Source organism: Oncorhynchus mykiss, unplaced genomic scaffold (genome assembly GCF_013265735.2).
Source record: "Oncorhynchus mykiss isolate Arlee unplaced genomic scaffold, USDA_OmykA_1.1 un_scaffold_305, whole genome shotgun sequence".
Lineage (NCBI taxonomy): Eukaryota > Metazoa > Chordata > Actinopteri > Salmoniformes > Salmonidae > Oncorhynchus > Oncorhynchus mykiss.
Genome location: NW_023493754.1, coordinates 183,541 through 208,685, shown reverse-complemented (window position 1 = coordinate 208,685; position 25,145 = coordinate 183,541). Strand labels below are relative to the sequence as shown.

Below are 25,145 nucleotides of genomic sequence, written 5' to 3'. Positions count from 1 at the left end.
AAAATAGATTTGCAGTCCTATCGCCAAAACCATTCAGCCACCTTGTCCTGCGCCCAAGAGGTGATAGTCGGCGTTCTGACAAGATCTGCCTGTCTGAGATTGTTCAAGGATCTGCGAAAGGGCTCATCCGGGATTTGAACCCGGGACCTCTCGCACCCTAAGCGAGAATCATACCCCTAGACCAACGAGCCTTATGCAAAAGTTATTTTTTTGCTTTCTGCAGCAATGACAGTGAAGATATCGATTGACGTGTCCATGGTGCTTGGAACGATTGAACATCATGTGAGTGTTTTGTGCTTTACTTGTGAGCATAACAGTCTTCCAAAATCTTGACCATGCTTCAGTTCAAATCTTCTGTAGTTCATCTGCTGTGTCTTTCACATTCTGTCTTGTTCAGTCGCGACAGCAAAATGATGACGAGTTTTTTACAAATTAATAAAGTGCAAAATGAGATCAATTCATTTTTTTTAAAACAAATGAAAAAATAAGACTTCCAAAGAATGGAACTCATTTATTTTGAGTCAAATGAGACCATGAGACAATACCTATAATCAGTCCTCACAAAACATCTCTAGCTTCCGAACCGTTTGACCTACAAATTCATATGACCACTCTCTGGAATGAGGAGACCCTCACGAACATGGTGGTATTCTCAATTTTTCTCTACATCCCCCACAAGTGTCAGGAGACTCGTCTGAAGTCACAACCGTCTATGTTGCCAAGTTCTGTTTGTAGAATCCAAAATCTTGGGCTACAAACTAATGTGACCCCACTTGTCGCAATGTTCTCCGTTTTGCCCTACGTTCCCAACAAGTGTCACGGGACTAATCTGAAGGTAACCTGTAGTGATTAAAATGATAGATTTTTCAACCAGGGACCTCTCGCAACCTAAGCCATAATCATACACCTAAACCGTGAAAGTGAATTATCACTTTCCACCAAAATGACGGTCAAATTATGAGTCGATGTCTCAATGTTGCTACTGAGCTGCACATAGCATTGGTGGTATAGTGGTGAGCATAGTTTCCTTCCAAGCAGTTGACTCGGGTTTGATTCCCGGCCAATGCAGAGCCTGAGGAATTCATTTGTTTTAGGGGCTGGATGTCATTTCAAGTGTATTACATTTGAATCATTATCCTTGTACTTGGAAGTCAGAATTGCTCCTACATTCTGCAGGTTATCTAAAATAATAAATGTTGTGCGACGTTGAACCAACAAGTGCATATCAAAATAGATTTGCAGTCCTATCGCCAAAACCATTCAGCCACCTTGTCCTGCGCCCAAGAGGTGATAGTCGGCATTCCGACAAGATCTGCCTGTCTGAGATTGTTCAAGGATCTGCAAAAGGGCTCATCCGGGATTTGAACCCGGGACCTCTCGCACCCTAAGCGAGAATCATACCCCTAGACCAACGTGCCTTACGCAAAAAGTTATTTTTTTGCTTTCTGCAGCAATGACAGTGAAGATATCGATTGACGTGTCCATGGTGCTTGGAACGATTGAACATCATGTGAGTGTTTGTGCTTTACTTGTGAGCATAACAGTCTTCCAAAATCTTGACCATGCTTCAGTTCAAATCTTCTGTAGTTCATCTGCTGTGTCTTTCACATTCTGTCTTGTTCAGTCGCGACAGCAAAATGATGACGAGTTTTTACAAATTAATAAAGTGCAAAATGAGATCAATTCATTTTTTTAAAAACAAATGAAAAAATAAGACTTCCAAAAGAATGGAACTCATTTATTTTGAGTCAAATGAGACCATGAGACAATACCTATAATCGGTCTTCTCACAAAAACATCTCTAGCTTCCGAACCGTTTGACCTACAAATTCATATGACCACTCTCTGGAATGAGGAGACCCTCACGAACATAGTGGTATTCTCAATTTGTCTCTACATCCCCCACAAGTGTCAGGAGACTCGTCTGAAGTCACAACCGTCTATGTTGCCAAGTTCTGTTTGTAGAATCCAAAATCTTGGGCTACAAACTAATGTGACCCCACTTGTCGCAATGTTCTCCGTTTTGCCCTACGTTCCCAACAAGTGTCACGGGACTAATCTGAAGGTAACCTGTAGTGATTAAAATGATAGATTTTTCAACCAGGGACCTCTCGCAACCTAAGCCATAATCATACACCTAAACCGTGAAAGTGAATTATCACTTTCCACCAAAATGACGGTCAAATTATGAGTCGATGTCTCAATGTTGCTACTGAGCTGCACATAGCATTGGTGGTATAGTGGTGAGCATAGTTGCCTTCCAAGCAGTTGACTCGGGTTTGATTCCCGGCCAATGCAGAGCCTGAGGAATTCATTTGTTTTAGGGGCTGGATGTCATTTCAAGTGTATTACATTTGAATCATTATCCTTGTACTTGGAAGTCAGAATTGCTCCTACATTCTGCAGGTTATCTAAAATAATAAATGTTGTGCGACGTTGAACCAACAAGTGCTTATCAAAATAGATTTGCAGTCCTATCGCCAAAACCATTCAGCCACCTTGTCCTGCGCCCAAGAGGTGATAGTCGGCGTTCTGACAAGATCTGCCTGTCTGAGATTGTTCAAGGATCTGCAAAAGGGCTCATCCGGGATTTGAACCCGGGACCTCTCGCACCCTAAGCGAGAATCATACCCCTAGACCAACGAGCCTTATGCAAAAAGTTATTTTTTTGCTTTCTGCAGCAATGACAGTGAAGATATCGATTGACGTGTCCATGGTGCTTGGAACGATTGAACATCATGTGAGTGTTTTGTGCTTTACTTGTGAGCATAACAGTCTTCCAAAATCTTGACCATGCTTCAGTTCAAATCTTCTGTAGTTCATCTGCTGTGTCTTTCACATTCTGTCTTTTTCAGTCGCGACAGCAAAATGATGACGAGTTTTTACAAATTAATAAAGTGCAAAATGAGATCAATTCATTTTTTTAAAAACAAATGAAAAAATAAGACTTCCAAAAGAATGGAACTCATTTATTTTGAGTCAAATGAGACCATGAGACAATACCTATAATCAGTCCTCACAAAAACATCTCTAGCTTCCGAACCGTTTGACCTACAAATTCATATGACCACTCTCTGGAATGAGGAGACCCTCACGAACATGGTGGTATTCTCAATTTTTCTCTACATCCCCCACAAGTGTCAGGAGACTCGTCTGAAGTCACAACCGTCTATGTTGCCAAGTTCTGTTTGTAGAATCCAAAATCTTGGGCTACAAACTAATGTGACCCCACTTGTCGCAATGTTCTCCGTTTTGCCCTACGTTCCCAACAAGTGTCACGGGACTAATCTGAAGGTAACCTGTAGTGATTAAAATGATAGATTTTTCAACCAGGGACCTCTCGCAACCTAAGCCATAATCATACACCTAAACCGTGAAAGTGAATTATCACTTTCCACCAAAATGACGGTCAAATTATGAGTCGATGTCTCAATGTTGCTACTGAGCTGCACATAGCATTGGTGGTATAGTGGTGAGCATAGTTGCCTTCCAAGCAGTTGACTCGGGTTTGATTCCCGGCCAATGCAGAGCCTGAGGAATTCATTTGTTTTAGGGGCTGGATGTCATTTCAAGTGTATTACATTTGAATCATTATCCTTGTACTTGGAAGTCAGAATTGCTCCTACATTCTGCAGGTTATCTAAAATAATAAATGTTGTGCGACGTTGAACCAACAAGTGCATATCAAAATAGATTTGCAGTCCTATCGCCAAAACCATTCAGCCACCTTGTCCTGCGCCCAAGAGGTGATAGTCGGCATTCCGACAAGATCTGCCTGTCTGAGATTGTTCAAGGATCTGCAAAAGGGCTCATCCGGGATTTGAACCCGGGACCTCTCGCACCCTAAGCGAGAATCATACCCCTAGACCAACGAGCCTTACGCAAAAAGTTATTTTTTTGCTTTCTGCAGCAATGACAGTGAAGATATCGATTGACGTGTCCATGGTGCTTGGAACGATTGAACATCATGTGAGTGTTTTGTGCTTTACTTGTGAGCATAACAGTCTTCCAAAATCTTGACCATGCTTCAGTTCAAATCTTCTGTAGTTCATCTGCTGTGTCTTTCACATTCTGTCTTGTTCAGTCGCAACAGCAAAATGATGACGAGTTTTTACAAATTAATAAAGTGCAAAATGAGATCAATTCATTTTTTTAAAAACAAATGAAAAAATAAGACTTCCAAAAGAATGGAACTCATTTATTTTGAGTCAAATGACGCAAAGGTACGTGAATCAAAGTCAATTAATTTTGAAAATACCCATTCAAATAGATCCGTTTTCAACTAGAGAGATTAAGACTCGGCGTATCCGTCTCAATCCTCCACAACTGCTTATGTTACCCATCCATATCTGCAGTGAAAGATGGTGGACCTAGATCGGTTTTTGTCAAACCATGAGACAATACCTATAATCGGTCTTCTCACAAAAACATCTCTAGCTTCTGAACCGTTTGACCTACAAATTCATATGACCACTCTCTGGAATGAGGAGACCCTCACGAACATGGTGGTATTCTCAATTTTTCTCTACATCCCCCACAAGTGTCAGGAGACTCGTCTGAAGTCACAACCGTCTATGTTGCCAAGTTCTGTTTGTAGAATCCAAAATCTTGGGCTACAAACTAATGTGACCCCACTTGTCGCAATGTTCTCCGTTTTGCCCTACGTTCCCAACAAGTGTCACGGGACTAATCTGAAGGTAACCTGTAGTGATTAAAATGATAGATTTTTCAACCAGGGACCTCTCGCAACCTAAGCCATAATCATACACCTAAACCGTGAAAGTGAATTATCACTTTCCACCAAAATGACGGTCAAATTATGAGTCGATGTCTCAATGTTGCTACTGAGCTGCACATAGCATTGGTGGTATAGTGGTGAGCATAGTTGCCTTCCAAGCAGTTGACTCGGGTTTGATTCCCGGCCAATGCAGAGCCTGAGGAATTCATTTGTTTTAGGGGCTGGATGTCATTTCAAGTGTATTACATTTGAATCATTATCCTTGTACTTGGAAGTCAGAATTGCTCCTACATTCTGCAGGTTATCTAAAATAATAAATGTTGTGCGACGTTGAACCAACAAGTGCATATCAAAATAGATTTGCAGTCCTATCGCCAAAACCATTCAGCCACCTTGTCCTGCGCCCAAGAGGTGATAGTCGGCATTCCGACAAGATCTGCCTGTCTGAGATTGTTCAAGGATCTGCAAAAGGGCTCATCCGGGATTTGAACCCGGGACCTCTCGCACCCTAAGCGAGAATCATACCCCTAGACCAACGTGCCTTACGCAAAAAGTAATTTTTTTGCTTTCTGCAGCAATGACAGTGAAGATATCGATTGACGTGTCCATGGTGCTTGGAACGATTGAACATCATGTGAGTGTTTTGTGCTTTACTTGTGAGCATAACAGTCTTCCAAAATCTTGACCATGCTTCAGTTCAAATCTTCTGTAGTTCATCTGCTGTGTCTTTCACATTCTGTCTTGTTCAGTCGCGACAGCAAAATGATGACGAGTTTTTACAAATTAATAAAGTGCAAAATGAGATCAATTCATTTTTTTAAAAACAAATGAAAAAATAAGACTTCCAAAAGAATGGAACTCATTTATTTTGAGTCAAATGAGACCATGAGACAATACCTATAATCGGTCTTCTCACAAAAACATCTCTAGCTTCCGAACCGTTTGACCTACAAATTCATATGACCACTCTCTGGAATGAGGAGACCCTCACGAACATGGTGGTATTCTCAATTTGTCTCTACATCCCCCACAAGTGTCAGGAGACTCGTCTGAAGTCACAACCGTCTATGTTGCCAAGTTCTGTTTGTAGAATCCAAAATCTTGGGCTACAAACTAATGTGACCCCACTTGTCGCAATGTTCTCCGTTTTGCCCTACGTTCCCAACAAGTGTCACGGGACTAATCTGAAGGTAACCTGTAGTGATTAAAATGATAGATTTTTCAACCAGGGACCTCTCGCAACCTAAGCCATAATCATACACCTAAACCGTGAAAGTGAATTATCACTTTCCACCAAAATGACGGTCAAATTATGAGTCGATGTCTCAATGTTGCTACTGAGCTGCACATAGCATTGGTGGTATAGTGGTGAGCATAGTTGCCTTCCAAGCAGTTGACTCGGGTTTGATTCCCGGCCAATGCAGAGCCTGAGGAATTCATTTGTTTTAGGGGCTGGATGTCATTTCAAGTGTATTACATTTGAATCATTATCCTTGTACTTGGAAGTCAGAATTGCTCCTACATTCTGCAGGTTATCTAAAATAATAAATGTTGTGCGACGTTGAACCAACAAGTGCTTATCAAAATAGATTTGCAGTCCTATCGCCAAAACCATTCAGCCACCTTGTCCTGCGCCCAAGAGGTGATAGTCGGCGTTCTGACAAGATCTGCCTGTCTGAGATTGTTCAAGGATCTGCAAAAGGGCTCATCCGGGATTTGAACCCGGGACCTCTCGCACCCTAAGCGAGAATCATACCCCTAGACCAACGAGCCTTATGCAAAAAGTTATTTTTTTGCTTTCTGCAGCAATGACAGTGAAGATATCGATTGACGTGTCCATGGTGCTTGGAACGATTGAACATCATGTGAGTGTTTTGTGCTTTACTTGTGAGCATAACAGTCTTCCAAAATCTTGACCATGCTTCAGTTCAAATCTTCTGTAGTTCATCTGCTGTGTCTTTCACATTCTGTCTTTTTCAGTCGCGACAGCAAAATGATGACGAGTTTTTACAAATTAATAAAGTGCAAAATGAGATCAATTCATTTTTTTAAAAACAAATGAAAAAATAAGACTTCCAAAAGAATGGAACTCATTTATTTTGAGTCAAATGAGACCATGAGACAATACCTATAATCAGTCCTCACAAAAACATCTCTAGCTTCCGAACCGTTTGACCTACAAATTCATATGACCACTCTCTGGAATGAGGAGACCCTCACGAACATGGTGGTATTCTCAATTTTTCTCTACATCCCCCACAAGTGTCAGGAGACTCGTCTGAAGTCACAACCGTCTATGTTGCCAAGTTCTGTTTGTAGAATCCAAAATCTTGGGCTACAAACTAATGTGACCCCACTTGTCGCAATGTTCTCCGTTTTGCCCTACGTTCCCAACAAGTGTCACGGGACTAATCTGAAGGTAACCTGTAGTGATTAAAATGATAGATTTTTCAACCAGGGACCTCTCGCAACCTAAGCCATAATCATACACCTAAACCGTGAAAGTGAATTATCACTTTCCACCAAAATGACGGTCAAATTATGAGTCGATGTCTCAATGTTGCTACTGAGCTGCACATAGCATTGGTGGTATAGTGGTGATCATAGTTTCCTTCCAAGCAGTTGACTCGGGTTTGATTCCCGGCCAATGCAGAGCCTGAGGAATTCATTTGTTTTAGGGGCTGGATGTCATTTCAAGTGTATTACATTTGAATCATTATCCTTGTACTTGGAAGTCAGAATTGCTCCTACATTCTGCAGGTTATCTAAAATAATAAATGTTGTGCGACGTTGAACCAACAAGTGCATATCAAAATAGATTTGCAGTCCTATCGCCAAAACCATTCAGCCACCTTGTCCTGCGCCCAAGAGGTGATAGTCGGCATTCCGACAAGATCTGCCTGTCTGAGATTGTTCAAGGATCTGCAAAAGGGCTCATCCGGGATTTGAACCCGGGACCTCTCGCACCCTAAGCGAGAATCATACCCCTAGACCAACAAGCCTTACGCAAAAAGTTATTTTTTTGCTTTCTGCAGCAATGACAGTGAAGATATCGATTGACGTGTCCATGGTGCTTGGAACGATTGAACATCATGTGAGTGTTTTGTGCTTTACTTGTGAGCATAACAGTCTTCCAAAATCTTGACCATGCTTCAGTTCAAATCTTCTGTAGTTCATCTGCTGTGTCTTTCACATTCTGTCTTGTTCAGTCGCAACAGCAAAATGATGACGAGTTTTTACAAATTAATAAAGTGCAAAATGAGATCAATTCATTTTTTTTAAAACAAATGAAAAAATAAGACTTCCAAAAGAATGGAACTCATTTATTTTGAGTCAAATGAGACCATGAGACAATACCTATAATAGGTCTTCTCACAAAAACATCTCTAGCTTCCGAACCGTTTGACCTACAAATTCATATGACCACTCTCTGGAATGAGGAGACCCTCACGAACATGGTGGTATTCTCAATTTTTCTCTACATCCCCCACAAGTGTCAGGAGACTCGTCTGAAGTCACAACCGTCTATGTTGCCAAGTTCTGTTTGTAGAATCCAAAATCTTGGGCTACAAACTAATGTGACCCCACTTGTCGCAATGTTCTCCGTTTTGCCCTACGTTCCCAACAAGTGTCACGGGACTAATCTGAAGGTAACCTGTAGTGATTAAAATGATAGATTTTTCAACCAGGGACCTCTCGCAACCTAAGCCATAATCATACACCTAAACCGTGAAAGTGAATTATCACTTTCCACCAAAATGACGGTCAAATTATGAGTCGATGTCTCAATGTTGCTACTGAGCTGCACATAGCATTGGTGGTATAGTGGTGAGCATAGTTTCCTTCCAAGCAGTTGACTCGGGTTTGATTCCCGGCCAATGCAGAGCCTGAGGAATTCATTTGTTTTAGGGGCTGGATGTCATTTCAAGTGTATTACATTTGAATCATTATCCTTGTACTTGGAAGTCAGAATTGCTCCTACATTCTGCAGGTTATCTAAAATAATAAATGTTGTGCGACGTTGAACCAACAAGTGCTTATCAAAATAGATTTGCAGTCCTATCGCCAAAACCATTCAGCCACCTTGTCCTGCGCCCAAGAGGTGATAGTCGGCGTTCTGACAAGATCTGCCTGTCTGAGATTGTTCAAGGATCTGCAAAAGGGCTCATCCGGGATTTGAACCCGGGACCTCTCGCACCCTAAGCGAGAATCATACCCCTAGACCAACGAGCCTTATGCAAAAAGTTATTTTTTTGCTTTCTGCAGCAATGACAGTGAAGATATCGATTGACGTGTCCATGGTGCTTGGAACGATTGAACATCATGTGAGTGTTTTGTGCTTTACTTGTGAGCATAACAGTCTTCCAAAATCTTGACCATGCTTCAGTTCAAATCTTCTGTAGTTCATCTGCTGTGTCTTTCACATTCTGTCTTTTTCAGTCGCGACAGCAAAATGATGACGAGTTTTTACAAATTAATAAAGTGCAAAATGAGATCAATTCATTTTTTTAAAAACAAATGAAAAAATAAGACTTCCAAAAGAATGGAACTCATTTATTTTGAGTCAAATGACGCAAAGGTACGTGAATCAAAGTCAATTAATTTTGAAAATACCCATTCAAATAGATCCGTTTTCAACTAGAGAGATTAAGACTCGGCGTATCCGTCTCAATCCTCCACAACTGCTTATGTTACCCATCCATATCTGCAGTGAAAGATGGTGGACCTAGATCGGTTTTTGTCAAACCATGAGACAATACCTATAATCGGTCTTCTCACAAAAACATCTCTAGCTTCTGAACCGTTTGACCTACAAATTCATATGACCACTCTCTGGAATGAGGAGACCCTCACGAACATGGTGGTATTCTCAATTTTTCTCTACATCCCCCACAAGTGTCAGGAGACTCGTCTGAAGTCACAACCGTCTATGTTGCCAAGTTCTGTTTGTAGAATCCAAAATCTTGGGCTACAAACTAATGTGACCCCACTTGTCGCAATGTTCTCCGTTTTGCCCTACGTTCCCAACAAGTGTCACGGGACTAATCTGAAGGTAACCTGTAGTGATTAAAATGATAGATTTTTCAACCAGGGACCTCTCGCAACCTAAGCCATAATCATACACCTAAACCGTGAAAGTGAATTATCACTTTCCACCAAAATGACGGTCAAATTATGAGTCGATGTCTCAATGTTGCTACTGAGCTGCACATAGCATTGGTGGTATAGTGGTGAGCATAGTTGCCTTCCAAGCAGTTGACTCGGGTTTGATTCCCGGCCAATGCAGAGCCTGAGGAATTCATTTGTTTTAGGGGCTGGATGTCATTTCAAGTGTATTACATTTGAATCATTATCCTTGTACTTGGAAGTCAGAATTGCTCCTACATTCTGCAGGTTATCTAAAATAATAAATGTTGTGCGACGTTGAACCAACAAGTGCATATCAAAATAGATTTGCAGTCCTATCGCCAAAACCATTCAGCCACCTTGTCCTGCGCCCAAGAGGTGATAGTCGGCATTCCGACAAGATCTGCCTGTCTGAGATTGTTCAAGGATCTGCAAAAGGGCTCATCCGGGATTTGAACCCGGGACCTCTCGCACCCTAAGCGAGAATCATACCCCTAGACCAACGTGCCTTACGCAAAAAGTTATTTTTTTGCTTTCTGCAGCAATGACAGTGAAGATATCGATTGACGTGTCCATGGTGCTTGGAACGATTGAACATCATGTGAGTGTTTTGTGCTTTACTTGTGAGCATAACAGTCTTCCAAAATCTTGACCATGCTTCAGTTCAAATCTTCTGTAGTTCATCTGCTGTGTCTTTCACATTCTGTCTTGTTCAGTCGCGACAGCAAAATGATGACGAGTTTTTACAAATTAATAAAGTGCAAAATGAGATCAATTCATTTTTTTAAAAACAAATGAAAAAATAAGACTTCCAAAAGAATGGAACTCATTTATTTTGAGTCAAATGAGACCATGAGACAATACCTATAATCGGTCTTCTCACAAAAACATCTCTAGCTTCCGAACCGTTTGACCTACAAATTCATATGACCACTCTCTGGAATGAGGAGACCCTCACGAACATGGTGGTATTCTCAATTTGTCTCTACATCCCCCACAAGTGTCAGGAGACTCGTCTGAAGTCACAACCGTCTATGTTGCCAAGTTCTGTTTGTAGAATCCAAAATCTTGGGCTACAAACTAATGTGACCCCACTTGTCGCAATGTTCTCCGTTTTGCCCTACGTTCCCAACAAGTGTCACGGGACTAATCTGAAGGTAACCTGTAGTGATTAAAATGATAGATTTTTCAACCAGGGACCTCTCGCAACCTAAGCCATAATCATACACCTAAACCGTGAAAGTGAATTATCACTTTCCACCAAAATGACGGTCAAATTATGAGTCGATGTCTCAATGTTGCTACTGAGCTGCACATAGCATTGGTGGTATAGTGGTGAGCATAGTTGCCTTCCAAGCAGTTGACTCGGGTTTGATTCCCGGCCAATGCAGAGCCTGAGGAATTCATTTGTTTTAGGGGCTGGATGTCATTTCAAGTGTATTACATTTGAATCATTATCCTTGTACTTGGAAGTCAGAATTGCTCCTACATTCTGCAGGTTATCTAAAATAATAAATGTTGTGCGACGTTGAACCAACAAGTGCTTATCAAAATAGATTTGCAGTCCTATCGCCAAAACCATTCAGCCACCTTGTCCTGCGCCCAAGAGGTGATAGTCGGCGTTCTGACAAGATCTGCCTGTCTGAGATTGTTCAAGGATCTGCAAAAGGGCTCATCCGGGATTTGAACCCGGGACCTCTCGCACCCTAAGCGAGAATCATACCCCTAGACCAACGAGCCTTATGCAAAAAGTTATTTTTTTGCTTTCTGCAGCAATGACAGTGAAGATATCGATTGACGTGTCCATGGTGCTTGGAACGATTGAACATCATGTGAGTGTTTTGTGCTTTACTTGTGAGCATAACAGTCTTCCAAAATCTTGACCATGCTTCAGTTCAAATCTTCTGTAGTTCATCTGCTGTGTCTTTCACATTCTGTCTTTTTCAGTCGCGACAGCAAAATGATGACGAGTTTTTACAAATTAATAAAGTGCAAAATGAGATCAATTCATTTTTTAAAAAACAAATGAAAAAATAAGACTTCCAAAAGAATGGAACTCATTTATTTTGAGTCAAATGAGACCATGAGACAATACCTATAATCAGTCCTCACAAAAACATCTCTAGCTTCCGAACCGTTTGACCTACAAATTCATATGACCACTCTCTGGAATGAGGAGACCCTCACGAACATGGTGGTATTCTCAATTTTTCTCTACATCCCCCACAAGTGTCAGGAGACTCGTCTGAAGTCACAACCGTCTATGTTGCCAAGTTCTGTTTGTAGAATCCAAAATCTTGGGCTACAAACTAATGTGACCCCACTTGTCGCAATGTTCTCCGTTTTGCCCTACGTTCCCAACAAGTGTCACGGGACTAATCTGAAGGTAACCTGTAGTGATTAAAATGATAGATTTTTCAACCAGGGACCTCTCGCAACCTAAGCCATAATCATACACCTAAACCGTGAAAGTGAATTATCACTTTCCACCAAAATGACGGTCAAATTATGAGTCGATGTCTCAATGTTGCTACTGAGCTGCACATAGCATTGGTGGTATAGTGGTGATCATAGTTTCCTTCCAAGCAGTTGACTCGGGTTTGATTCCCGGCCAATGCAGAGCCTGAGGAATTCATTTGTTTTAGGGGCTGGATGTCATTTCAAGTGTATTACATTTGAATCATTATCCTTGTACTTGGAAGTCAGAATTGCTCCTACATTCTGCAGGTTATCTAAAATAATAAATGTTGTGCGACGTTGAACCAACAAGTGCATATCAAAATAGATTTGCAGTCCTATCGCCAAAACCATTCAGCCACCTTGTCCTGCGCCCAAGAGGTGATAGTCGGCATTCCGACAAGATCTGCCTGTCTGAGATTGTTCAAGGATCTGCAAAAGGGCTCATCCGGGATTTGAACCCGGGACCTCTCGCACCCTAAGCGAGAATCATACCCCTAGACCAACGAGCCTTACGCAAAAAGTTATTTTTTTGCTTTCTGCAGCAATGACAGTGAAGATATCGATTGACGTGTCCATGGTGCTTGGAACGATTGAACATCATGTGAGTGTTTTGTGCTTTACTTGTGAGCATAACAGTCTTCCAAAATCTTGACCATGCTTCAGTTCAAATCTTCTGTAGTTCATCTGCTGTGTCTTTCACATTCTGTCTTGTTCAGTCGCAACAGCAAAATGATGACGAGTTTTTACAAATTAATAAAGTGCAAAATGAGATCAATTCATTTTTTTTAAAACAAATGAAAAAATAAGACTTCCAAAAGAATGGAACTCATTTATTTTGAGTCAAATGAGACCATGAGACAATACCTATAATCGGTCTTCTCACAAAAACATCTCTAGCTTCCGAACCGTTTGACCTACAAATTCATATGACCACTCTCTGGAATGAGGAGACCCTCACGAACATGGTGGTATTCTCAATTTTTCTCTACATCCCCCACAAGTGTCAGGAGACTCGTCTGAAGTCACAACCGTCTATGTTGCCAAGTTCTGTTTGTAGAATCCAAAATCTTGGGCTACAAACTAATGTGACCCCACTTGTCGCAATGTTCTCCGTTTTGCCCTACGTTCCCAACAAGTGTCACGGGACTAATCTGAAGGTAACCTGTAGTGATTAAAATGATAGATTTTTCAACCAGGGACCTCTCGCAACCTAAGCCATAATCATACACCTAAACCGTGAAAGTGAATTATCACTTTCCACCAAAATGACGGTCAAATTATGAGTCGATGTCTCAATGTTGCTACTGAGCTGCACATAGCATTGGTGGTATAGTGGTGAGCATAGCTGCCTTCCAAGCAGTTGACCCGGGTTCGATTCCCGGCCAATGCAGAGCCTGAGGAATTCATTTGTTTTAGGGGCTGGATGTCATTTCAAGTGTATTACATTTGAATCATTATCCTTGTACTTGGAAGTCAGAATTGCTCCTACATTCTGCAGGTTATCTAAAATAATAAATGTTGTGCGACGTTGAACCAACAAGTGCATATCAAAATAGATTTGCAGTCCTATCGCCAAAACCATTCAGCCACCTTGTCCTGCGCCCAAGAGGTGATAGTCGGCATTCCGACAAGATCTGCCTGTCTGAGATTGTTCAAGGATCTGCAAAAGGGCTCATCCGGGATTTGAACCCAGGACCTCTCACACCCTAAGCGAGAATCATACCCCTAGACCAACGAGCCTTATGCAAAAAGTTATTTTTTTGCTTTCTGCAGCAATGACAGTGAAGATATCGATTGACGTGTCCATGGTGCTTGGAACGATTGAACATCATGTGAGTGTTTTGTGCTTTACTTGTGAGCATAACAGTCTTCCAAAATCTTGACCATGTTTCAGTTCAAATCTTCTGTAGTTCATCTGCTGTGTCTTTCACATTCTGTCTTGTTCAGTCGCGACAGCAAAATGATGACGAGTTTTTACAAATTAATAAAGTGCAAAATGAGATCAATTCATTTTTTTAAAAACAAATGAAAAAATAAGACTTCCAAAAGAATGGAACTCATTTATTTTGAGTCAAATGACGCAAAGGTACGTGAATCAAAGTCAATTAATTTTGAAAATACCCATTCAAATAGATCCGTTTTCAACTAGAGAGATTAAGACTCGGCGTATCCGTCTCAATCCTCCACAACTGCTTATGTTACCCATCCATATCTGCAGTGAAAGATGGTGGACCTAGATCGGTTTTTGTCAAACCATGAGACAATACCTATAATCGGTCTTCTCACAAAAACATCTCTAGCTTCCGAACCGTTTGACCTACAAATTCATATGACCACTCTCTGGAATGAGGAGACCCTCACGAACATGGTGGTATTCTCAATTTTTCTCTACATCCCCCACAAGTGTCAGGAGACTCGTCTGAAGTCACAACCGTCTATGTTGCCAAGTTCTGTTTGTAGAATCCAAAATCTTGGGCTACAAACTAATGTGACCCCACTTGTCGCAATGTTCTCCGTTTTGCCCTACGTTCCCAACAAGTGTCACGGGACTAATCTGAAGGTAACCTGTAGTGATTAAAATGATAGATTTTTCAACCAGGGACCTCTCGCAACCTAAGCCATAATCATACACCTAAACCGTGAAAGTGAATTATCACTTTCCACCAAAATGACGGTCAAATTATGAGTCGATGTCTCAATGTTGCTACTGAGCTGCACATAGCATTGGTGGTATAGTGGTGAGCATAGCTGCCTTCCAAGCAGTTGACCCGGGTTCGATTCCCGGCCAATGCAGAGCCTGAGGAATTCATTTGTTTTAGGGGCTGGATGTCATTTCAAGTGTATTACATTTGAATCATTATCCTTGTACTTGGAAGTCAGAATTGCTCCTACATTCTGCAGGTTATCTAAAATAATAAATGTTGTGCGACGTTGAACCAACAAGTGCATATCAAAATAGATTTGCAGTCCTATCGCCAAAACCATTCAGCCACCTTGTCCTGCGCCCAAGAGGTGATAGTCGGCATTCCGACAAGATCTGCCTGTCTGAGATTGTTCAAGGATCTGCAAAAGGGCTCATCCGGGATTTGAACCCAGGACCTCTCACACCCTAAGCGAGAATCATACCCCTAGACCAACGAGCCTTATGCAAAAAGTTATTTTTTTGCTTTCTGCAGCAATGACAGTGAAGATATCGATTGACGTGTCCATGGTGCTTGGAACGATTGAACATCATGTGAGTGTTTTGTGCTTTACTTGTGAGCATAACAGTCTTCCAAAATCTTGACCATGTTTCAGTTCAAATCTTCTGTAGTTCATCTGCTGTGTCTTTCACATTCTGTCTTGTTCAGTCGCGACAGCAAAATGATGACGAGTTTTTACAAATTAATAAAGTGCAAAATGAGATCAATTCATTTTTTTAAAAACAAATGAAAAAATAAGACTTCCAAAAGAATGGAACTCATTTATTTTGAGTCAAATGACGCAAAGGTACGTGAATCAAAGTCAATTAATTTTGAAAATACCCATTCAAATAGATCCGTTTTCAACTAGAGAGATTAAGACTCGGCGTATCCGTCTCAATCCTCCACAACTGCTTATGTTACCCATCCATATCTGCAGTGAAAGATGGTGGACCTAGATCGGTTTTTGTCAAACCATGAGACAATACCTATAATCGGTCTTCTCACAAAAACATCTCTAGCTTCCGAACCGTTTGACCTACAAATTCATATGACCACTCTCTGGAATGAGGAGACCCTCACGAACATGGTGGTATTCTCAATTTTTCTCTACATCCCCCACAAGTGTCAGGAGACTCGTCTGAAGTCACAACCGTCTATGTTGCCAAGTTCTGTTTGTAGAATCCAAAATCTTGGGCTACAAACTAATGTGACCCCACTTGTCGCAATGTTCTCCGTTTTGCCCTACGTTCCCAACAAGTGTCACGGGACTAATCTGAAGGTAACCTGTAGTGATTAAAATGATAGATTTTTCAACCAGGGACCTCTCGCAACCTAAGCCATAATCATACACCTAAACCGTGAAAGTGAATTATCACTTTCCACCAAAATGACGGTCAAATTATGAGTCGATGTCTCAATGTTGCTACTGAGCTGCACATAGCATTGGTGGTATAGTGGTGAGCATAGCTGCCTTCCAAGCAGTTGACCCGGGTTCGATTCCCGGCCAATGCAGAGCCTGAGGAATTCATTTGTTTTAGGGGCTGGATGTCATTTCAAGTGTATTACATTTGAATCATTATCCTTGTACTTGGAAGTCAGAATTGCTCCTACATTCTGCAGGTTATCTAAAATAATAAATGTTGTGCGACGTTGAACCAACAAGTGCATATCAAAATAGATTTGCAGTCCTATCGCCAAAACCATTCAGCCACCTTGTCCTGCGCCCAAGAGGTGATAGTCGGCATTCCGACAAGATCTGCCTGTCTGAGATTGTTCAAGGATCTGCAAAAGGGCTCATCCGGGATTTGAACCCAGGACCTCTCACACCCTAAGCGAGAATCATACCCCTAGACCAACGAGCCTTATGCAAAAAGTTATTTTTTTGCTTTCTGCAGCAATGACAGTGAAGATATCGATTGACGTGTCCATGGTGCTTGGAACGATTGAACATCATGTGAGTGTTTTGTGCTTTACTTGTGAGCATAACAGTCTTCCAAAATCTTGACCATGTTTCAGTTCAAATCTTCTGTAGTTCATCTGCTGTGTCTTTCACATTCTGTCTTGTTCAGTCGCGACAGCAAAATGATGACGAGTTTTTACAAATTAATAAAGTGCAAAATGAGATCAATTCATTTTTTTAAAAACAAATGAAAAAATAAGACTTCCAAAAGAATGGAACTCATTTATTTTGAGTCAAATGACGCAAAGGTACGTGAATCAAAGTCAATTAATTTTGAAAATACCCATTCAAATAGATCCGTTTTCAACTAGAGAGATTAAGACTCGGCGTATCCGTCTCAATCCTCCACAACTGCTTATGTTACCCATCCATATCTGCAGTGAAAGATGGTGGACCTAGATCGGTTTTTGTCAAACCATGAGACAATACCTATAATCGGTCTTCTCACAAAAACATCTCTAGCTTCCGAACCGTTTGACCTACAAATTCATATGACCACTCTCTGGAATGAGGAGACCCTCACGAACATGGTGGTATTCTCAATTTTTCTCTACATCCCCCACAAGTGTCAGGAGACTCGTCTGAAGTCACAACCGTCTATGTTGCCAAGTTCTGTTTGTAGAATCCAAAATCTTGGGCTACAAACTAATGTGACCCCACTTGTCGCAATGTTCTCCGTTTTGCCCTACGTTCCCAACAAGTGTCACGGGACTAATCTGAAGGTAACCTGTAGTGATTAAAATGATAGATTTTTCAACCAGGGACCTCTCGCAACCTAAGCCATAATCATACACCTAAACCGTGAAAGTGAATTATCACTTTCCACCAAAATGACGGTCAAATTATGAGTCGATGTCTCAATGTTGCTACTGAGCTGCACATAGCATTGGTGGTATAGTGGTGAGCATAGCTGCCTTCCAAGCAGTTGACCCGGGTTCGATTCCCGGCCAATGCAGAGCCTGAGGAATTCATTTGTTTTAGGGGCTGGATGTCATTTCAAGTGTATTACATTTGAATCATTATCCTTGTACTTGGAAGTCAGAATTGCTCCTACATTCTGCAGGTTATCTAAAATAATAAATGTTGTGCGACGTTGAACCAACAAGTGCATATCAAAATAGATTTGCAGTCCTATCGCCAAAACCATTCAGCCACCTTGTCCTGCGCCCAAGAGGTGATAGTCGGCATTCCGACAAGATCTGCCTGTCTGAGATTGTTCAAGGATCTGCAAAAGGGCTCATCCGGGATTTGAACCCAGGACCTCTCACACCCTAAGCGAGAATCATACCCCTAGACCAACGAGCCTTATGCAAAAAGTTATTTTTTTGCTTTCTGCAGCAATGACAGTGAAGATATCGATTGACGTGTCCATGGTGCTTGGAACGATTGAACATCATGTGAGTGTTTTGTGCTTTACTTGTGAGCATAACAGTCTTCCAAAATCTTGACCATGTTTCAGTTCAAATCTTCTGTAGTTCATCTGCTGTGTCTTTCACATTCTGTCTTGTTCAGTCGCGACAGCAAAATGATGACGAGTTTTTACAAATTAATAAAGTGCAAAATGAGATCAATTCATTTTTTTAAAAACAAATGAAAAAATAAGACTTCCAAAAGAATGGAACTCATTTATTTTGAGTCAAATGACGCAAAGGTACGTGAATCAAAGTCAATTAATTTTGAAAATACCCATTCAAATAGATCCGTTTTCAACTAGAGAGATTAAGACTCGGCGTATCCGTCTCAATCCTCCACAACTGCTTATGTTACCCATCCATATCTGCAGTGAAAGATGGTGGACCTAGATCGGTTTTTGTCAAACCATGAGACAATACCTATAATCGGTCTTCTCACAAAAACATCTCTAGCTTCCGAACCGTTTGACCTACAAATTCATATGACCACTCTCTGGAATGAGGAGACCCTCACGAACATGGTGGTATTCTCAATTTTTCTCTACATCCCCCACAAGTGTCAGGAGACTCGTCTGAAGTCACAACCGTCTATGTTGCCAAGTTCTGTTTGTAGAATCCAAAATCTTGGGCTACAAACTAATGTGACCCCACTTGTCGCAATGTTCTCCGTTTTGCCCTACGTTCCCAACAAGTGTCACGGGACTAATCTGAAGGTAACCTGTAGTGATTAAAATGATAGATTTTTCAACCAGGGACCTCTCGCAACCTAAGCCATAATCATACACCTAAACCGTGAAAGTGAATTATCACTTTCCACCAAAATGACGGTCAAATTATGAGTCGATGTCTCAATGTTGCTACTGAGCTGCACATAGCATTGGTGGTATAGTGGTGAGCATAGCTGCCTTCCAAGCAGTTGACCCGGGTTCGATTCCCGGCCAATGCAGAGCCTGAGGAATTCATTTGTTTTAGGGGCTGGATGTCATTTCAAGTGTATTACATTTGAATCATTATCCTTGTACTTGGAAGTCAGAATTGCTCCTACATTCTGCAGGTTATCTAAAATAATAAATGTTGTGCGACGTTGAACCAACAAGTGCATATCAAAATAGATTTGCAGTCCTATCGCCAAAACCATTCAGCCACCTTGTCCTGCGCCCAAGAGGTGATAGTCGGCATTCCGACAAGATCTGCCTGTCTGAGATTGTTCAAGGATCTGCAAAAGGGCTCATCCGGGATTTGAACCCAGGACCTCTCACACCCTAAGCGAGAATCATACCCCTAGACCAACGAGCCTTATGCAAAAAGTTATTTTTTTGCTTTCTGCAGCAATGACAGTGAAGATATCGATTGACGTGTCCATGGTGCTTGGAACGATTGAACATCATGTGAGTGTTTTGTGCTTTACTTGTGAGCATAACAGTCTTCCAAAATCTTGACCATGTTTCAGTTCAAATCTTCTGTAGTTCATCTGCTGTGTCTTTCACATTCTGTCTTGTTCAGTCGCGACAGCAAAATGATGACGAGTTTTTACAAATTAATAAAGTGCAAAATGAGATCAATTCATTTTTTTAAAAACAAATGAAAAAATAAGACTTCCAAAAGAATGGAACTCATTTATTTTGAGTCAAATGACGCAAAGGTACGTGAATCAAAGTCAATTAATTTTGAAAATACCCATTCAAATAGATCCGTTTTCAACTAGAGAGATTAAGACTCGGCGTATCCGTCTCAATCCTCCACAACTGCTTATGTTACCCATCCATATCTGCAGTGAAAGATGGTGGACCTAGATCGGTTTTTGTCAAACCATGAGACAATACCTATAATCGGTCTTCTCACAAAAACATCTCTAGCTTCCGAACCGTTTGACCTACAAATTCATATGACCACTCTCTGGAATGAGGAGACCCTCACGAACATGGTGGTATTCTCAATTTTTCTCTACATCCCCCACAAGTGTCAGGAGACTCGTCTGAAGTCACAACCGTCTATGTTGCCAAGTTCTGTTTGTAGAATCCAAAATCTTGGGCTACAAACTAATGTGACCCCACTTGTCGCAATGTTCTCCGTTTTGCCCTACGTTCCCAACAAGTGTCACGGGACTAATCTGAAGGTAACCTGTAGTGATTAAAATGATAGATTTTTCAACCAGGGACCTCTCGCAACCTAAGCCATAATCATACACCTAAACCGTGAAAGTGAATTATCACTTTCCACCAAAATGACGGTCAAATTATGAGTCGATGTCTCAATGTTGCTACTGAGCTGCACATAGCATTGGTGGTATAGTGGTGAGCATAGCTGCCTTCCAAGCAGTTGACCCGGGTTCGATTCCCGGCCAATGCAGAGCCTGAGGAATTCATTTGTTTTAGGGGCTGGATGTCATTTCAAGTGTATTACATTTGAATCATTATCCTTGTACTTGGAAGTCAGAATTGCTCCTACATTCTGCAGGTTATCTAAAATAATAAATGTTGTGCGACGTTGAACCAACAAGTGCATATCAAAATAGATTTGCAGTCCTATCGCCAAAACCATTCAGCCACCTTGTCCTGCGCCCAAGAGGTGATAGTCGGCATTCCGACAAGATCTGCCTGTCTGAGATTGTTCAAGGATCTGCAAAAGGGCTCATCCGGGATTTGAACCCAGGACCTCTCACACCCTAAGCGAGAATCATACCCCTAGACCAACGAGCCTTATGCAAAAAGTTATTTTTTTGCTTTCTGCAGCAATGACAGTGAAGATATCGATTGACGTGTCCATGGTGCTTGGAACGATTGAACATCATGTGAGTGTTTTGTGCTTTACTTGTGAGCATAACAGTCTTCCAAAATCTTGACCATGTTTCAGTTCAAATCTTCTGTAGTTCATCTGCTGTGTCTTTCACATTCTGTCTTGTTCAGTCGCGACAGCAAAATGATGACGAGTTTTTACAAATTAATAAAGTGCAAAATGAGATCAATTCATTTTTTTAAAAACAAATGAAAAAATAAGACTTCCAAAAGAATGGAACTCATTTATTTTGAGTCAAATGACGCAAAGGTACGTGAATCAAAGTCAATTAATTTTGAAAATACCCATTCAAATAGATCCGTTTTCAACTAGAGAGATTAAGACTCGGCGTATCCGTCTCAATCCTCCACAACTGCTTATGTTACCCATCCATATCTGCAGTGAAAGATGGTGGACCTAGATCGGTTTTTGTCAAACCATGAGACAATACCTATAATCGGTCTTCTCACAAAAACATCTCTAGCTTCCGAACCGTTTGACCTACAAATTCATATGACCACTCTCTGGAATGAGGAGACCCTCACGAACATGGTGGTATTCTCAATTTTTCTCTACATCCCCCACAAGTGTCAGGAGACTCGTCTGAAGTCACAACCGTCTATGTTGCCAAGTTCTGTTTGTAGAATCCAAAATCTTGGGCTACAAACTAATGTGACCCCACTTGTCGCAATGTTCTCCGTTTTGCCCTACGTTCCCAACAAGTGTCACGGGACTAATCTGAAGGTAACCTGTAGTGATTAAAATGATAGATTTTTCAACCAGGGACCTCTCGCAACCTAAGCCATAATCATACACCTAAACCGTGAAAGTGAATTATCACTTTCCACCAAAATGACGGTCAAATTATGAGTCGATGTCTCAATGTTGCTACTGAGCTGCACATAGCATTGGTGGTATAGTGGTGAGCATAGCTGCCTTCCAAGCAGTTGACCCGGGTTCGATTCCCGGCCAATGCAGAGCCTGAGGAATTCATTTGTTTTAGGGGCTGGATGTCATTTCAAGTGTATTACATTTGAATCATTATCCTTGTACTTGGAAGTCAGAATTGCTCCTACATTCTGCAGGTTATCTAAAATAATAAATGTTGTGCGACGTTGAACCAACAAGTGCATATCAAAATAGATTTGCAGTCCTATCGCCAAAACCATTCAGCCACCTTGTCCTGCGCCCAAGAGGTGATAGTCGGCATTCCGACAAGATCTGCCTGTCTGAGATTGTTCAAGGATCTGCAAAAGGGCTCATCCGGGATTTGAACCCAGGACCTCTCACACCCTAAGCGAGAATCATACCCCTAGACCAACGAGCCTTATGCAAAAAGTTATTTTTTTGCTTTCTGCAGCAATGACAGTGAAGATATCGATTGACGTGTCCATGGTGCTTGGAACGATTGAACATCATGTGAGTGTTTTGTGCTTTACTTGTGAGCATAACAGTCTTCCAAAATCTTGACCATGTTTCAGTTCAAATCTTCTGTAGTTCATCTGCTGTGTCTTTCACATTCTGTCTTGTTCAGTCGCGACAGCAAAATGATGACGAGTTTTTACAAATTAATAAAGTGCAAAATGAGATCAATTCATTTTTTTAAAAACAAATGAAAAAATAAGACTTCCAAAAGAATGGAACTCATTTATTTTGAGTCAAATGACGCAAAGGTACGTGAATCAAAGTCAATTAATTTTGAAAATACCCATTCAAATAGATCCGTTTTCAACTAGAGAGATTAAGACTCGGCGTATCCGTCTCAATCCTCCACAACTGCTTATGTTACCCATCCATATCTGCAGTGAAAGATGGTGGACCTAGATCGGTTTTTGTCAAACCATGAGACAATACCTATAATCGGTCTTCTCACAAAAACATCTCTAGCTTCCGAACCGTTTGACCTACAAATTCATATGACCACTCTCTGGAATGAGGAGACCCTCACGAACATGGTGGTATTCTCAATTTTTCTCTACATCCCCCACAAGTGTCAGGAGACTCGTCTGAAGTCACAACCGTCTATGTTGCCAAGTTCTGTTTGTAGAATCCAAAATCTTGGGCTACAAACTAATGTGACCCCACTTGTCGCAATGTTCTCCGTTTTGCCCTACGTTCCCAACAAGTGTCACGGGACTAATCTGAAGGTAACCTGTAGTGATTAAAATGATAGATTTTTCAACCAGGGACCTCTCGCAACCTAAGCCATAATCATACACCTAAACCGTGAAAGTGAATTATCACTTTCCACCAAAATGACGGTCAAATTATGAGTCGATGTCTCAATGTTGCTACTGAGCTGCACATAGCATTGGTGGTATAGTGGTGAGCATAGCTGCCTTCCAAGCAGTTGACCCGGGTTCGATTCCCGGCCAATGCAGAGCCTGAGGAATTCATTTGTTTTAGGGGCTGGATGTCATTTCAAGTGTATTACATTTGAATCATTATCCTTGTACTTGGAAGTCAGAATTGCTCCTACATTCTGCAGGTTATCTAAAATAATAAATGTTGTGCGACGTTGAACCAACAAGTGCATATCAAAATAGATTTGCAGTCCTATCGCCAAAACCATTCAGCCACCTTGTCCTGCGCCCAAGAGGTGATAGTCGGCATTCCGACAAGATCTGCCTGTCTGAGATTGTTCAAGGATCTGCAAAAGGGCTCATCCGGGATTTGAACCCAGGACCTCTCACACCCTAAGCGAGAATCATACCCCTAGACCAACGAGCCTTATGCAAAAAGTTATTTTTTTGCTTTCTGCAGCAATGACAGTGAAGATATCGATTGACGTGTCCATGGTGCTTGGAACGATTGAACATCATGTGAGTGTTTTGTGCTTTACTTGTGAGCATAACAGTCTTCCAAAATCTTGACCATGTTTCAGTTCAAATCTTCTGTAGTTCATCTGCTGTGTCTTTCACATTCTGTCTTGTTCAGTCGCGACAGCAAAATGATGACGAGTTTTTACAAATTAATAAAGTGCAAAATGAGATCAATTCATTTTTTTAAAAACAAATGAAAAAATAAGACTTCCAAAAGAATGGAACTCATTTATTTTGAGTCAAATGACGCAAAGGTACGTGAATCAAAGTCAATTAATTTTGAAAATACCCATTCAAATAGATCCGTTTTCAACTAGAGAGATTAAGACTCGGCGTATCCGTCTCAATCCTCCACAACTGCTTATGTTACCCATCCATATCTGCAGTGAAAGATGGTGGACCTAGATCGGTTTTTGTCAAACCATGAGACAATACCTATAATCGGTCTTCTCACAAAAACATCTCTAGCTTCCGAACCGTTTGACCTACAAATTCATATGACCACTCTCTGGAATGAGGAGACCCTCACGAACATGGTGGTATTCTCAATTTTTCTCTACATCCCCCACAAGTGTCAGGAGACTCGTCTGAAGTCACAACCGTCTATGTTGCCAAGTTCTGTTTGTAGAATCCAAAATCTTGGGCTACAAACTAATGTGACCCCACTTGTCGCAATGTTCTCCGTTTTGCCCTACGTTCCCAACAAGTGTCACGGGACTAATCTGAAGGTAACCTGTAGTGATTAAAATGATAGATTTTTCAACCAGGGACCTCTCGCAACCTAAGCCATAATCATACACCTAAACCGTGAAAGTGAATTATCACTTTCCACCAAAATGACGGTCAAATTATGAGTCGATGTCTCAATGTTGCTACTGAGCTGCACATAGCATTGGTGGTATAGTGGTGAGCATAGCTGCCTTCCAAGCAGTTGACCCGGGTTCGATTCCCGGCCAATGCAGAGCCTGAGGAATTCATTTGTTTTAGGGGCTGGATGTCATTTCAAGTGTATTACATTTGAATCATTATCCTTGTACTTGGAAGTCAGAATTGCTCCTACATTCTGCAGGTTATCTAAAATAATAAATGTTGTGCGACGTTGAACCAACAAGTGCATATCAAAATAGATTTGCAGTCCTATCGCCAAAACCATTCAGCCACCTTGTC

General features: G+C 41.3%; 24 non-coding genes across 24 annotated transcripts; 9 read left to right on the top strand and 15 right to left on the bottom strand.

Annotated features, from left to right (window-relative positions):
- Positions 1-119: 119 nt before the first annotated feature.
- On the bottom strand, positions 120-191 carry trnap-agg. Its single transcript has one exon. It is a non-coding gene; the product is annotated as a tRNA-Pro (tRNA).
- A 2,385-nt stretch (positions 192-2,576) lies between these two features.
- trnap-agg lies at positions 2,577-2,648 on the bottom strand. Its single transcript has one exon. It is a non-coding gene; the product is annotated as a tRNA-Pro (tRNA).
- Positions 2,649-3,805: 1,157 nt separating this feature from the next.
- On the bottom strand, positions 3,806-3,877 carry trnap-agg. The gene has a single exon. It is a non-coding gene; the product is annotated as a tRNA-Pro (tRNA).
- A 2,562-nt stretch (positions 3,878-6,439) lies between these two features.
- trnap-agg lies at positions 6,440-6,511 on the bottom strand. The gene has a single exon. It is a non-coding gene; the product is annotated as a tRNA-Pro (tRNA).
- A 1,157-nt stretch (positions 6,512-7,668) lies between these two features.
- Positions 7,669-7,740, bottom strand: trnap-agg. Its single transcript has one exon. It is a non-coding gene; the product is annotated as a tRNA-Pro (tRNA).
- A 1,159-nt stretch (positions 7,741-8,899) lies between these two features.
- trnap-agg lies at positions 8,900-8,971 on the bottom strand. Its single transcript has one exon. It is a non-coding gene; the product is annotated as a tRNA-Pro (tRNA).
- A 2,562-nt stretch (positions 8,972-11,533) lies between these two features.
- On the bottom strand, positions 11,534-11,605 carry trnap-agg. The gene has a single exon. It is a non-coding gene; the product is annotated as a tRNA-Pro (tRNA).
- Positions 11,606-12,762: 1,157 nt separating this feature from the next.
- On the bottom strand, positions 12,763-12,834 carry trnap-agg. The gene has a single exon. It is a non-coding gene; the product is annotated as a tRNA-Pro (tRNA).
- An 809-nt stretch (positions 12,835-13,643) lies between these two features.
- On the top strand, positions 13,644-13,715 carry trnag-ucc. The gene has a single exon. It is a non-coding gene; the product is annotated as a tRNA-Gly (tRNA).
- A 278-nt stretch (positions 13,716-13,993) lies between these two features.
- On the bottom strand, positions 13,994-14,065 carry trnap-agg. Its single transcript has one exon. It is a non-coding gene; the product is annotated as a tRNA-Pro (tRNA).
- Positions 14,066-15,046: 981 nt separating this feature from the next.
- On the top strand, positions 15,047-15,118 carry trnag-ucc. The gene has a single exon. It is a non-coding gene; the product is annotated as a tRNA-Gly (tRNA).
- A 278-nt stretch (positions 15,119-15,396) lies between these two features.
- On the bottom strand, positions 15,397-15,468 carry trnap-agg. The gene has a single exon. It is a non-coding gene; the product is annotated as a tRNA-Pro (tRNA).
- Positions 15,469-16,449: 981 nt separating this feature from the next.
- Positions 16,450-16,521, top strand: trnag-ucc. The gene has a single exon. It is a non-coding gene; the product is annotated as a tRNA-Gly (tRNA).
- A 278-nt stretch (positions 16,522-16,799) lies between these two features.
- On the bottom strand, positions 16,800-16,871 carry trnap-agg. The gene has a single exon. It is a non-coding gene; the product is annotated as a tRNA-Pro (tRNA).
- A 981-nt stretch (positions 16,872-17,852) lies between these two features.
- Positions 17,853-17,924, top strand: trnag-ucc. Its single transcript has one exon. It is a non-coding gene; the product is annotated as a tRNA-Gly (tRNA).
- A 278-nt stretch (positions 17,925-18,202) lies between these two features.
- Positions 18,203-18,274, bottom strand: trnap-agg. Its single transcript has one exon. It is a non-coding gene; the product is annotated as a tRNA-Pro (tRNA).
- A 981-nt stretch (positions 18,275-19,255) lies between these two features.
- trnag-ucc lies at positions 19,256-19,327 on the top strand. Its single transcript has one exon. It is a non-coding gene; the product is annotated as a tRNA-Gly (tRNA).
- A 278-nt stretch (positions 19,328-19,605) lies between these two features.
- On the bottom strand, positions 19,606-19,677 carry trnap-agg. Its single transcript has one exon. It is a non-coding gene; the product is annotated as a tRNA-Pro (tRNA).
- A 981-nt stretch (positions 19,678-20,658) lies between these two features.
- trnag-ucc lies at positions 20,659-20,730 on the top strand. Its single transcript has one exon. It is a non-coding gene; the product is annotated as a tRNA-Gly (tRNA).
- Positions 20,731-21,008: 278 nt separating this feature from the next.
- trnap-agg lies at positions 21,009-21,080 on the bottom strand. The gene has a single exon. It is a non-coding gene; the product is annotated as a tRNA-Pro (tRNA).
- Positions 21,081-22,061: 981 nt separating this feature from the next.
- trnag-ucc lies at positions 22,062-22,133 on the top strand. Its single transcript has one exon. It is a non-coding gene; the product is annotated as a tRNA-Gly (tRNA).
- A 278-nt stretch (positions 22,134-22,411) lies between these two features.
- Positions 22,412-22,483, bottom strand: trnap-agg. The gene has a single exon. It is a non-coding gene; the product is annotated as a tRNA-Pro (tRNA).
- A 981-nt stretch (positions 22,484-23,464) lies between these two features.
- On the top strand, positions 23,465-23,536 carry trnag-ucc. The gene has a single exon. It is a non-coding gene; the product is annotated as a tRNA-Gly (tRNA).
- Positions 23,537-24,867: 1,331 nt separating this feature from the next.
- Positions 24,868-24,939, top strand: trnag-ucc. The gene has a single exon. It is a non-coding gene; the product is annotated as a tRNA-Gly (tRNA).
- The last annotated feature ends 206 nt before the right edge of the window (positions 24,940-25,145 follow it).